At 34.9% G+C, this 14,820-nt stretch overlaps 1 protein-coding gene across 1 annotated transcript in view; it reads left to right on the plus strand.

The window, feature by feature from the left end:
• The first annotated feature begins 262 nt into the window (after positions 1 to 262).
• The window catches only part of LOC145970747 (uncharacterized), a 29,496-nt gene continuing 14,938 nt past the window's right edge, over positions 263 to 14,820 (plus strand). Inside the window, exon 1 of the mRNA XM_083097670.1 lies at positions 263 to 1,124. The gene's annotated coding sequence lies outside the window, so the exon portion shown is untranslated. The remainder of the gene's footprint in view (positions 1,125 to 14,820) is intronic.

Genomic DNA, 14,820 nt, shown 5'->3' on the forward strand with positions numbered 1-14,820 from the left:
GAGAGAGAGAGAGAGAGAGAGAGAGAGAGAGAGAGAGAGAAACGCCCGTCGAGAAACGTGGGGATGAAGAATTTTACGGGGTGACACGGGTCGAGCAACGAGAAACGGGCCATGGATGTCGGCTCCGCCTATCGTACCGCCCACGCCGGTGGTGGTTGTTACTAGCTAACCTTCCCTCGCCCTTCACCCTTCACGACGCAGCTGGAACCTTCTCGCGGCTTGCTAGCAGGCAGCGCACACACGTCATCCTCACCAGCGACGAAAGGCGCCTTTAACCGTCGCCCCAGGGTCGCCGTCGCGCTCCATCCATCGGAAATCATCGGATCCATCGATTTTGGACATTTAGAGTTTCCCCGGAAGTGATTCAAGTTGTGTACCGGATTGTGTGGCATCGGTTGGAGTTCAATGAATTATATTAGACTGTTTCGAGATTAAAGACTCTCTGCCGTGAAACTTGTCGAATTGAATAGAAAGACGAAGGAAAATAGTGGAGGAAGTATTTTGGTGCGCATGAAAATGATTGATTTCAATGATAATAATGTTTAAACAATATTGTTTCCCTGAGACAGAATGATCTTTCGAACTCGATATCCTAAATAGTAATTAATCAAATGCAAAGAGATTTCAGATTTATATCTCGATGATTACGAGTAAATAAAAATGAAACGGAGAGACTAATTCGATAAAAATGTAGAACGTTATTGCTAATCATAAATATGGAATATGAATTGATTAGAAGATTGGAATCAAGAATCTTGATGCCAACGAACAGTCAGGATAATGTAAAATTGATTATTGATGTGTCGACCATCAAATCTCGGAGGCTCTATTTTTGTGATGAAGACGAGAGTCTCTTGAATTTGGTGTCGTTGATTCGTGTCGCGATGTGTGTAGCTTAAAATTATTCGCGACAAATTTCTACAATCGCTGAGGACGATATGAAGAACGTGTAATGTGACTGATGGGAAAGAGAGAACTTTACGCAAAACTTGAATTATATTCAATGTTAAATGTTCGACAATTAATTGGAAATCGGTGAAAGTGTTCGGGCTGGTAGGAAGAACGTTGTGTAGTGTGAGCTGTGCTGCTGAGTTCGATTAAACAGCGAATTTTTCACAATTTCTGTAAGTATAAACAATTAAGAGAAAGTGATATTTTTTTTAATTTCAGAAAAAAATTAATAATAAACTGCAATCAATATAAATTTCTTTTATGTTATGTCCACATTTTATTCTGAAATTTCTTTGCATTATACTTATGTTTCATTAAGTTATAATTGTTTCTTAAGAGTTTCTGAGATTTGCGAAATATTATATTAGTTCCTACGAATTTTAAAGACATATATTAGAAGTTAGTTATATATATTTTATTTACACTTAAATTTTATATATTAATTATAAAATATATATATATATATATATATATATATATATAAAATTTAAAATAATATAATAAAATAAGATTAATGTATAAAAGAATTATTTTCTCTTTTCAATCTTTCATTCAATCGATTATTTACGATTTTTATATTCTATTCTGTTATTTGAGTAAAAAAGAATTTCTGATATATATATATATATAACTGAAAATATATTATTATTATTATTATTATTATCATTATCATATCTGTTGTTATCATAAGGACACGTTGATAACAAAGCATAATATTAATGTAATGTACATATCTTTATATCTTTAATAACAAAATGATGAAACGCTTGTCTGCGATAAAGAGAGTAACGCCTATTCGTGTGTACGCATATTCAAAGTTTAGAACATGGAAGTTCATCAATCGAAGGGTAGATTATGAGATCAAAGGTTCGGTGTAATTAGCTAGAATTCATGGACGGGTAAAACGAAGTTACATAGCGCTTTTCTGCATCCGGAGAGTACTAAATGGATTAAAACGCTCGTCGCGTCGCATTGCTTTCTATCCTCTTGTGCTGAAAATGTAATATATTGTGGGTAATCACTGAATGTGTTCAAATAAGATGTGAAAAAATAAATAACAAATGTATTAGAGTTGTTGGTTACTTTTTGATAAAAAGAAACAAATTGTTTATTCTTTTATAATTATTGTTTTAAATTTAGAAATGTTAAGATCTCAGAGACACAGGGGAAAGAGAAAATGTAAGTCTTTATACAAAATAAATTATCACAATACAGATTTATACAAAATAAATTATCACAATATACAATACAGAAATCAGTTCTACAATACTCAGATTATTCATCTTCATTAATGCAACTTTTATAAATTTACACTATTATGTAGAGTTTTAATACAGTTTATCACTTTGCCATCTTACTTTTTTATCACCCGTGCAATGGCTAACCATCAGATTCGAATTTATCTCGCGGTGATCTTCCATGTTGAGAAGAAGATATCAGTGCAAACGACGTGATTAACCGACGACCACATCGTCCATCTGAGTGTTGTACAAATACAGCAATCTACCTTTCTCCATCTCTTTCTCTTGTAACTATTCAGATACATACCTACGCGATGTATCGCGTATTATAGCGATAAAAACATTTAGCATTCGAGAGCGCCTCGATAATCGTCACGAAGGGGAGCGTAACAATTCGCGTATCCAAAACAGCGTACACGGTGCAAACAAGCGCGAAGCAGAAACGGCGCGGTGAGTGCCACTGGAAATTAACGAACAATTAGTTCGCCCCGTCCATGTTTTATAAATACGCGCGTTCTCTTTTTCTCTTCCTTTCTCTCTTTCTCTTTTGTATCACCGACGGCTATTATTTTCAAGGATTCGTTTGCCTGCTCGCGCCTATATTTACGTGCTACCTACCCAAGTACTCTACGTTCGAGCATGTGTCCGAAGTATCCGAGTATTCGAGCGAGTACTTAAGGCTTTCGAGCATCGTACGACCAGGAGAGGGGTCTTGTAGTGTTTCGTTGCCCTTAAAAGCGCGGGGTGAGATGCGGCGGACGAGGGTAAGCAAGGCAACTTTTCGCGTTGCAGCCTCTTCAAATCTCGTGCAAACACTCGGTGCGGAGCTGTACGTTCGCCTCGGTACGGCGATTAATATCCCAATAAGATCTCGTTCACCAAGCTCACTCGACCGCGCGCGGCTTCGTTGTTTATTCATTGTATCGTCGGAATATTCTCTCCCGCGGGAGATAAGTCGTCTCGATGACTGCTGCACCACCATGTCCTGATTTTGTAGATTTCTTGGATCGAGAATTAGAAACTAGAGCTTGTATAACATCATCCAAAAAACGATATAATACGTAATATGAATAAATATTAAAAAATGCAAGATAGCGTGATATGTCATGAATGATGAAGGATCAGACGAGTTTATTTCTATCAAAAGACTAGAAAATAAAGATTTTTGTAAATTTTCAAGTTAAAATCTCAAGATATTAAAAGATTTAAATATTGAAAATTTAGGATTTTGAATTTTTGAAATCTTCAAACCGTGTAAATTTTTGAAATCTTTCGAATATTTAAAAGTTTTAATTAGCTATTAGTTTCATTGAAATTAATATTCTTTTTATTATTGTTAATGGATAAATAATTTTGAATCGCAATTTAAAAAAACATAACTCTTTCTTATTATTTATTATACATAAACATAGTTTTGATTAAAAGGGAGGTGTCAAGTTTCTTATTTTAAATGTAATAGAAATGTGTCAAATAAGTTATATCGAATGGTTGTATTATAATCGCTTCGATATCGCGCGATTTCGACGGATGGATTGGCTTTGGATGGAATCTTCGTTCGCGCATTGCGGATACATGTCAAATTTGTCATTTAATATTATGAGCGCAGCTGACGAATCTACAGCGGGTGAATAGCGAACTTTAAGAGTGTACGATTAGCATATTTATCGAGTGTGCTGTATCATTTCGTTCGCCGGTTAAAACGAGGCGACACGCCGTGGCATTAATTGCCAACGCTGAGATACGACCGGCTTGACCGAAAAACTTGATATCATTTTACTGGCCAAGTCGCCCAATTATGCTCGACTGTGTTAAGTATCCATCTTTATTTTATGTTTTATTGCGAACTAAGTGGAATAAAATTTCGCGCTCGAAGAAGATTGCTTAATTAGTTGAGCCGAGTATTCACCGTCGGATGTTCAACTCACGATGGACAACAATTTCTTGGAAACTGAGTGATATAAAATATAACTTTTGCAAAGAATGAATCTATTTATTTATAATTAAAGAAAAAAACATATATTCCCAGAGATTTTTAAAATTTTAAACATTACTATTGTCCAGCAGGATTTTTACGATGCGATAATAATAGGATTAAAATTAAACTATAGAATATACGGATATTGTTACTTGAGCTAAAAGTAAAATTTTATTTAATCCCCCCACGCAACTAACATACGTTGGAGAGCGCGAGAACGTCCTCGAATTCAATGGGACCGCCGCGACTTCCTTTCTCGCTTTATTTTCCCCGTTGTGGAGTCTCGGGCATTATTACGCTACTTGATTTCGCATCGAGCCAGCTGTCTCCGATTATTCGCTATAGAAATTTCGGGGATTCCGGTTCAAAAGGGAGACCCCGATATCCTCCGCTAATATTTGAGGAGAGGCCCCGCGCAGTCTTGGGTCTTACCGGACGTCGCGGACGGGCTTTCTTATTGTACAATTATCCTCAGGCTTTTTTCTTGACGAATAGACACAACTTTTCGGTTATGTAAGTACATACAACGGATATGAGTGTTATGTAACTGTCATACGCAATCAATGAAAAATTTTTATCACGCTTAAAAATAGACATTTATCGTTTTTATCATGAAATTCATTGCAACGTGTTCTAAAAAATGTTAAAATGATATACGCGTGTACCGATAAATAACTTCTAATCATATAATACTATTTAAAATTTGAAAGTAAATAATAAATAATAAATGAGATTTATTTAGAAAGAGAAAAAATTGAGAGAAGAGTTTAGAATTAAAAAAGAGCTTAGTGATATTTTTATATTGTACATAGAATTAAGAGATATATCGTAAATTTCCGATAAAACACAATTAAGAAATTGAACTGAGCGTCGAAAAATCTTTTGTTTTCTTAAAGAGCTTTAAGTTTTGTCAATTATATTTGGCAACGAATATCATGCTGCGTTAATTTAAATCATTTAAATTATTTAAATCATTGTTTCCTATCGTGCGAAACATTGTTTCCGATCTTGATGAACTAACGCGCTTTGTTGATTAAAGATATCGCCGATTTGGGAAACTTGTCTCCTGATGGCGGCGCCATCCCTCGCGAAATGCCTTTTTATTGAATGATTTCCATGAGAAATGATGCGCAGCGATGAAGTTCGGGGAGATCACGCGAACCGGAAGAGTAACCGAAGTATAACCAAAGTATTTTGAATATTCGCGAACGTTGGAGGGACAGAAATCATTGCCCGCGGACGTGCTACTTAAGTTTTGCAATTTCTTATCTTTCCATTATATATTCCAATTATTTTTCGCCGATATTTTGTTTCGTGCCAAGAATTACAGCGATGATTAGTTCAGATAACATTTTCAGTGCCATAATTTTTTTTGCAATTTTGCTTTATATTCTTTATATATTTTAAATCGGTGTAAAGCGCAAATATTTGTCTTTAGATACTTTCCAGCAATATAAACGATGTAACATTTTGAAGTTTAATTCTGCATTAATAATTTTACGCATTTAAGGGATGCATTTATCCAACAAGTGACAATAATATTGAGTGGCAAGATTTTGTGTTTAAAATTTTTTAATTTCTGAATTATTTCGTATATTTAATGCATCATATTATATATATACATATAATATTATTTTTTATTCTTATCATTTTTATCATTCTTTTCTTAATTTTTCATATTTTCTCTAATTTTTTGTTCTTTTGTAAATTTTTTACAGATGTTATAGTATAATATTATAGCATAATATTTCATATTATCATGACAGAGTATGTTTATTCCATGCGTCTTCAAACTCTTGCACAATAAAAGAAACTTGCGATTGATGGGCGCAATGCTGTAAATATAGTAGAATATGTGAAACGTGAAAAACGTGAAACTTAAAGTTCGTGCTGTTTCAAGCTATCCGTGACTTAGAGACCTCCACCCCATTATCACCCCGCTCGCCTTTCCTCTCAACTCGCGTGAAGCTCGTCGTCTCGGACCAAGGATCAGTGAGATGGTTAGCCAGATAGCACTTTGCAACGCTCGCTCGCGGCCGACGGGTGGCTGTCGGTTATACAATGGCCTCATGTGTAGGTGGGACACACGTACGAGCGTGTGTCTGTGGGACGTCGTGTGTGCGTGACACACGGTGTCGAGGATGGGGCCGAAGGTGGTTGGTATCTTGTTGGAGGGCGAGAAATACGAGCTGGCAGCCGAGACTCCTCCAACAGCTTGCGTGCACGCGCGATCGAATCGAGAGGAAGCGAGTGTGAGACGAAGAGGCGAAGAACGAGTAGGACAAGGTAAACGCGCACGGGGTCGTTTCGCCTGTTCGCAACCCTCTTTTCGTTGTGCTCTTTAAAAAATTAGCTTCTTCTCCGCGCCGGAACGTTCCTGCCAACGCTGCGTTATCGTACAGTTCAGGATTGGTTTTAAGAAGCAAGCGGGAGAGTAATCTTTCAGGATTGATATGATTGACAGGCTAACAACGATTTGTTTTAAATTATTTATATGACGTATCCAAAGTGCCATTTATCTTTCTTAAAGTAAATAATGCAAATTAATGCAAATTAAAGAAAATCATTTTTGTTAATATTGAGACAACTTTTAGTAATTTGAATTAACAAGATAAAATGATTTTGGCAAATTTAATTTCAAGATTATAAATAAATATAACAGATTCTCAGAAAGAGATATATTTAGAGAATTTTAGACACTTATTTTGAGTAAAAATTTCATATTTTACTTTGCACTATTATATCTATACAGTATTATCAGATCTTCAAAGTCCATTTTGTAAAATTTTTTTCATTTCGAGTAATAACAAATTAAAACAGGAAAAATTACGCCTAATTTTTTAAATTATATATATATATATATATATATATATATATATAATACAATATTTTTATTTAATAGATCTGGAACACTCGAGTTAGAAAAACTATTCTAACTTGATGCAGTACGAGGTGGAGAGGAGAGGAAGTACATTAATTCTGAGTTACCCCTCGAATATCCTTACACCCCCATACATGTGCGCAACACTAAGCCACTCAAGAGCAGTAGTTAGCCCGCGGTGTTCAGGACGGCTGGTAATTTGTACGGAGATATACGATAGACAATAACACCGGTAAGGGGCAGCAACGCATCGACTAATTTGTTTATCATAAGTTTATCTTGATTTATCGTCGCACCCTCACCTATGCCGTTTTTTCGTAATGCCAATCGCGAGGTTTCTTCATCTTTCTTTCTCTCTCGATATCGAGTTGCCGTGAATAAATTTTCTCTCATTATTCCTTTTCTCTTATTTTTCTAAAACCTGTTATAAATACGCCATAATCGCAAAGTATGCAAGATATTCATGTGATAAATATTTTTATTAGATTTTTGAAGATACTACTAAAATATAATCGTGATAACTATATTGCGGATTGTTCGACTAATCAAATTTAGTGTGATATCTGGACAGATTGATAATTCGTACAATATTTCTCGAATGGAATGTTGAAAAATTCATTGTGAAGTGGATTTAACTCATATTAAAGGCTCGTATCCATATTATAGGGAAATCGCTCACATGCCCGACAAGAATCATTTCGATTATACCTTCTTTATACATATATATATTTGTATATATTTATATAAAATTAATTAAACGGTCGATTTTAGATATTTGATCAGTAAATAGTATAAATACATTGCGTATCTGATGCGTGACAAATGTGATTCTATCGAAGTATGTATAGATAAATCCGTAACCTATAAGCCGTAACCTATAGCCTAGCCGTAAACTATATAATTTGTAATGTGTTGATAGCTGATTAAAGAATTGTAACGAACGAAAGAGAAATTCACGATAAAAATGCAAGAATGTTGATTATATGAAAATTTTTTTATGCAACATACATGCAATTTTAAAAAAACTTCATGATCGTTAAGTTTTAATGAAGTTCATCATTTCCGCAGTTTGCGAAAATTATATACAGATGGGTGATATAGCACTGGGTAACGAGCACTCGTATTATCTGCTTCATGTTATATATTATTATTTTTAGGAGAAAGAGAGAGAGAGAGAGAGAGAGAGAGAGAGAGAGAGAGAGAGAAAGAGAGAGAACTGAATTTTTAAAAGTATTCTGTTGAATTTAATAAAATGACTTATTCTTCTAGTTATTCTTAACTCTTCTTTTCTACTTCTTAATTCTTCTAGTTATTCTTAAAAATATTTATTTTGTTATCTTATATATATTTCATTATATGTATAATTAAGATATGATATGAAACAACTGTAATATGTATAACTAAGATAATATAAAATATAAGATGCTTTTGCAATTGATTTGCAATTTGAATATACTGTATAAAATTATATATTATTAACTATCGGTTTTTTACTAATAAAATCTAATTAAAATAAAATAAATGATAAGTAAACATGGGGCCAGAAAAATAAAACTCAGTCTTTGTACGTGTGTATTAACGGAGCGAGAATGGTGAAGGTATACCGGAGGAGTGTCCAGTCACGCTATGGAAATTATGACGTATTACACGATTGCCTTTTCAACGTTGCACGCAGCCTGCTTATGCCGTGACTAATAAGTAGACATAACGCAATTTAACGCGCATTAAGACGGTCTACGACACGATACTGAAAAGAGTTTGAACTATGTGATTCGGAAATAGCCATTTACTCGAAACATGACATGAATTATTTTACTTAATGGTTTGTTCGTGAGCTGAATATAACTGAAATTTTGATTAAAAGAATCATATAAGAATAAAAGATCATATAAATTATGGAATTATTTTTCGAATGGAAAAAATTTCCTGTACAAATATATTTTTAATCGATAGATTATTTATCCTCATAAATTAAACGTTAATAATGATAGATTTATATGATTTTAGGAAACAAACTATGATATTTAAAGAGAGAAAATAAACTATGATATTTTTAAAAAAGCTCTTCTCTTTTATATAATATAAATATTTGTATTTTCAAATTGTTTTGAAAAAATATATTTACTTTTCTTTATATTGTAATTATATGCATCTTTTCAAAAATTTAATTTCTTGTGTATATATATATATTATTCTCCGTTTGTGTATAATTGAAAATAATGAATTTTACAAACGTTTCTTTTTATCGCTCATTATTTCATTTCTTTATGAGAGTAATATTTCAAAGATATCAACATAGTCGCATCTTTTCGCTGCATCGTATGTAAAAAAATTGCACTCGCGCAAATTAAATGCTTGCTCATAATTAAACGATAGGTCGCGATGGTAGTGTGTACGTATCGTGTAATAAATAATTATAGATATATGTATATACGTGTAATAACTTTGTCCTCGTTAGGCGTGCTCATTACGCATTTAGATAGGATCGTAATGCGACGGGGAGATGAAAATATAATTATCCGCTGGGGTTTCATATTGCGGGGGATCGATCGCACATGCGAGATATGCGGTGGACAACGAGCCAGGTCATCTTCTTATGGACTTGCACTTGTGAAAAATTAAAGTGGCAAATTGGTGACACGTTTCGCATGAGTGCGCGCTGCGTACACCACGTATATATGCATCGTTGAACATTTGTGTACGAGCCGCCGGTTAGTGTGCGTTAATTCGAAGCGGTCAGTTAATTAAAGTAATCGAGATAGTACGGGGCACTCGGTAATTAGTAGTTGCGGCTAACGTGATAATGCGATCTCAGATCGGCTTGCGATCACCTTTCTAGCATGGCGAGACTTTACACGATATTTCGAGTGGAAAGATAGTAAACGAAGAAATTCAAGCAAGGTCGCATCTTATACTCAAGTGAGATTTTCGTCAAAGCAGTTCTCTCTAAAATTTATCAGTTGTTAATAACATTGCAGCACAAAGATATATTAATCTGTTGATTAGTATTGTCTGAAATTCCATTCGAAGATAATTCCGCGTCATATTTGATTTTGCAAGTCTTAAAAATTGAATTTTTTTCTCATTTTTGTATTAATGATATATGTTTGCTTATATTAATACAAGTTACCCATATTAATACAAGTATCCCATATCGAGGGATTATATTCTAAGTTTTAATAATTATAATTTTTTTATAGTACAGTATACAATGATTTTTCATATCCTTCGATAGTTTAAAAAATTTTTCAAATATTTTCATTTATTTGTGCAATTAAACATTGCCATTTAACAAATATAAAACTTTCGATGGATTATTCGAATAATAATATTTTGATTTTGACAAAATCTTTCATCAAGATCCTATTAATCATTCATTATCTTATTATCAGGGGTTCAGAGCTCATTGTCACCATCTAGCTGACGGTAACGGTTTAGCTGATAATCTATTCGATAACTCGCGCGAGCAAGATGCGTAGACGACAATTAACATACATTATCATAAAATATACATTTCCCGATCTCGGAATAACTTGTACACCTTATTGTTGCTAATACGCGATTACTTTCCGGTAGGTAATGCGTTCTAAGTTCGCGGGAGTGGGGTTGTGCGAGCATACCGTAGAACGAAACCGAGGTGCACGGACACACCGGAAGTTCATGCTTATTCACTGAGCACCGAAAGGGCGACCGGGTATAATTTGCGTATAAATTAAGCGGAATGAATCAACGGCAGGCGATTAATCGCAATGGCTCACCCGCGATAATAACAATGCCCATTCGCTTGTTTATGAGCGTTAAACGAATACATTACGTTTTTCATTATCCGGCCACGTGGACACAATATCTAGTATTTCCACCTCTTTTCGTGATGCCTGGTCTCCCCTGGTACAAACATATTCTCCGTCTTGATATGTCTTGGTGTATAACTGTGATAATTATAGTTTAGCATACTGTGAAAACAATTTTGTAAAGAAATTGTAAAGATCAAAAGAGTATGTTAAAGAGAATGTATAATTGGATTAAGCAGATTCAAGCGGTAATTATAATGATCTTGATGAAATTGTTGAATTATGGCGCATAATTATCACTATTTTTTATCTGTATGCACAAGAAAATAGAGATGCTTGAAGTGGATAAATTAAAAAGAAATATTCATCAAGTTTTCTCTTTTAAATAAAGTAACATTGAATATATAAAACTTTTCCATTTAATATTTTAATTGATATTTTCAGTTTGCCAATTAAGCGAATTTATGTTAATTTATGTTAATTGTATGATAGAGAGAAATTATTTAGTAATTTTGAAAATTTTGTTATCTTAAATGAAATATGGAAAATCGTCAAACTTATTGTTACAAATTTTTAATTTTAATTTTTTGTATAATATTGAAAAACTATTAATTCATCCATAAAATCCTATAAATAAGTTTCAAATTATAGATGTAATATGTAATATAGTTCACGTGCCCCCACGTGAAGACGATATTGATGGAAACCGTGAGAAGTGGTACCGTTTATGAAAACGCGATTCCCATATTTTAACGTTGGTTGGAATAGCGTGTATTACGAAGGGGAAAGAGAATGGAGCGATGCGAGGGTAGGCGAATTGCACGAAGTAAACAGGCCGTGAAATTACCTTTTAAATATTAGATTATGATTAAATGTGTACCTACCTTCCAGGCACTAAATGTTCAGCATTACCCTACGTGCAGTTCATAAAGCCGATGGGGGTGGTTTATAGCAGATGAGACTCGAACCACCCTTCTCCAAGCTATATCGAGATATCAATCAGTTCTTGACATCAGATAAGATTGGCTGCTCAGGAAGTGAGTGCTTTTTAAAACTGGATGAAGTTTCATGTCAGTCATTGAGATTTTTTACGAATAAATGGCAAGATGAGTGTTGCGTATCTGCTAATGATAATATTATATAAGAATTCTGTTCTTTCTTTCTCTCTTAAAATACAGAAATTAAAAAATTTTCATCTTTAGAAAGAGTTACAATTGTATGTATAATATAAAAATAATTTTTGTAAGAAAGATATAATATTCCCTCCTCTTTTTTTTAAATAAAAAATATCACATTTTTATATCGTTCAAGTAAAAGTCAAAATTATTATATCGTTTGGAATATTATGTTAAATAAAAAGATGAAAAATGTATTGCGATAAATACGAGGGAGTGTGTAAATAGAGGGAATGCAGGTTACTCTTTATTAATTTATTTGTTCATATCGCGATATTTTTTGTGCCCTATTCGCGATAGTTATCACTTATTCGCGCATCATTCCGGCAGCTGTCATGACGCGTTAAGAATTCGTTCTGAATTCAACTTTAAGCTCATACACATTACATTGCCCATAAACATCCGTAACTACAGCAACAGTGACATTTGCGTTCGTCGGTCGATAATCTTTTCCGTCAGCTATACGACGATTTTCGATATATGCTTAAATTGTGACAACAATGTTCAGCTTTGTGTTGGCCTCTAATTGGGTATCATCAACGACCACCGGGTCATAAACACTCGTAGTGACACCTTCGGCAATAAATTTTTCCTGTACTCCCCCGTTAAAGAAGTTAAAGTCTCACCAACACGTGGATACGCCCGGACCCAAGCCATAAAGGCCGCGTGATGGGCAGGTGTTTATATCCGGTCTCTCGCCACCGGTGCGGTGGCTGGCGTTCCGTTCCGTTCCGTTCCGCGTCCGTCCGCCCGCGTGCGCATACGATATGCATACATATGCATAAAAAGAATGCGTAATGGTTAGCGCGGGCATTGTACGCCCCCGCCGCGGCTCGCAATTCGTCGAAAACTCTCCGGCGGCGTAAGCATATGCATTGCTCACTTAACAAGATTGATATGACGAGATATACGCGCGGGGATCGCGCGTGAATGCTCGTGTGGGTGTATATATGTACGCGAGTGCGTGCGAGTGTCCGGCCCGGCCGATGCGTGTGCATCCGCAATTACGCGCGACGAAGGATACGTAATAGATAATTAATGCAAACGAGGGATCGTCGGAAATTTCGGACCGGCAGGACCTGTCGGAAAGGTGCGAAGCGGGATGTTACAGCTTGGAAAAATATTTATGATACATTTTCATGTAAGCCGCAGAACATAAATTATTAGACTATATGCATCTTGAGATTTAGAGATTAGTTTAAGTTATTGGAATCTATAATGAATTTGTTTACAAGATGGTTAGGAAAAGCACAGGAATGAAATAGCCCGTGATTTGTAACTTCTTCTTTAGATACAATCTTAAAATTTAAACTGAACCTTTATAAATTCTTGATTTAAAATAAGTTTCTTATTCTTTATTTTCTTGCGTTTCTTCTTTTTCTTTCTGTATCTTATTTTGAATCTTTTACTTAAGATTGAACAGTATTTTATGCGCATTAAAATATATTTGTCACTGTTTATAATTAAATTGTTATTTATATAATCGAATAACTTGTTTGCGTGAAATATGAGAAATAAATTGTAAATAACATATATGTGAGGAATTTATTTTATTCGTAAAATTACTTGTTTACTACCTGATCTTATTATTAACAATCGTTCATTCTATTATAATTCTAACATATAATGCAGTATAAATTATACGCTAAATTTTTTTTCAGAATTTATAAAAAAAGAGATAAAAATTATAAAATTAATACTTTATAATTATGTTTTAAAAAGCAAAGATTCTAAAAGTCCTCCTCTTTGCTGTCAACGAGAGTCTTATTGTTAGCTCAAAAAATTTTGTAACGGATATTGTGCATTGCGTATGTATGCGAATAGTTTCCAATATTTATTATAACGGTTGAAAATTGCTATTTAACTGGGCATAGAGAAAGAGAAAGAGAGGAAGAGAGAGGGAGAATTTACGTTCGCGTAGCATTCGATAGCGTTGTCTTCGTATTGGCCGACAAGTAGCTGCTGTCGCCCAAAATCCGCATCCCACCATTCCGTTTGAGGGCAACGAGACGTTTGAAATCTCCGGGGAGAGTTTGCCGACTAAAACCAACCCCTGCTGGCTGCGGAAAGGGGCCGTGCCACAATACAAGCAATAACACGTACCGACCTCATCCGCCCCTTTCGTCCCAGCAATCTCACTGTCATCCCGTGCACGCACCCTCTCTTACCTTAATCGACGAAGGATGATTTGGTCTTAAATAAACTTCTCACCTCCGCCGACGTAGACCACATCCCCTTCGACCCTCCGCCATTTATCACATAAATTGTCGAGTGGTCACTTTGATTATAGGCTTACCCTGTCGCCGCTCCTTGGACTCCCCTCCTGAAATCACAATTGAATTTGATAACAGTTAGAGAAAAAAAGCTTTACAGTTTACGAATTTTTGTGGTGTGAGATCAAGAGCGTGAAAATTATTACAGAAAATAAGAGAAACAAATTTTTTCTCGAAATCATAAAGAAACATACAACAGACAAATACCCTTAGGATTTAATAAGAACTTCTTGACTTTTTTTATAAGATTCCGACTAAACAGTCGCTAACAGTGAACGAAACTGGATGCCCCTGCATCAATAAAGGAATTACAACACTCTCAGAATCCCGAAACACGCCTTTGCGTGAACTTCGAGGCTGCAAGGACTGCTAGGACGGACAAAGGAGTACCGATCGAAGGAGATGGAGTTGCAGTGTGAGACGAGACGGTATTATTCTGTCGAGACGAACGGAAATGCGCATGGAACATGTACACCGACATCCGGCCACGTGTCTCCTCGTAAGACGGACCAATGGAAGCTGCGATACTGTAG

This window comes from Camponotus vicinus, unplaced genomic scaffold (assembly GCF_025532165.1).
Source record: "Camponotus vicinus isolate PSW18456_S1 unplaced genomic scaffold, iyCamVici1.0 SCAF_4, whole genome shotgun sequence".
NCBI classification, from domain to species: Eukaryota; Metazoa; Arthropoda; class Insecta; order Hymenoptera; family Formicidae; genus Camponotus; species Camponotus vicinus.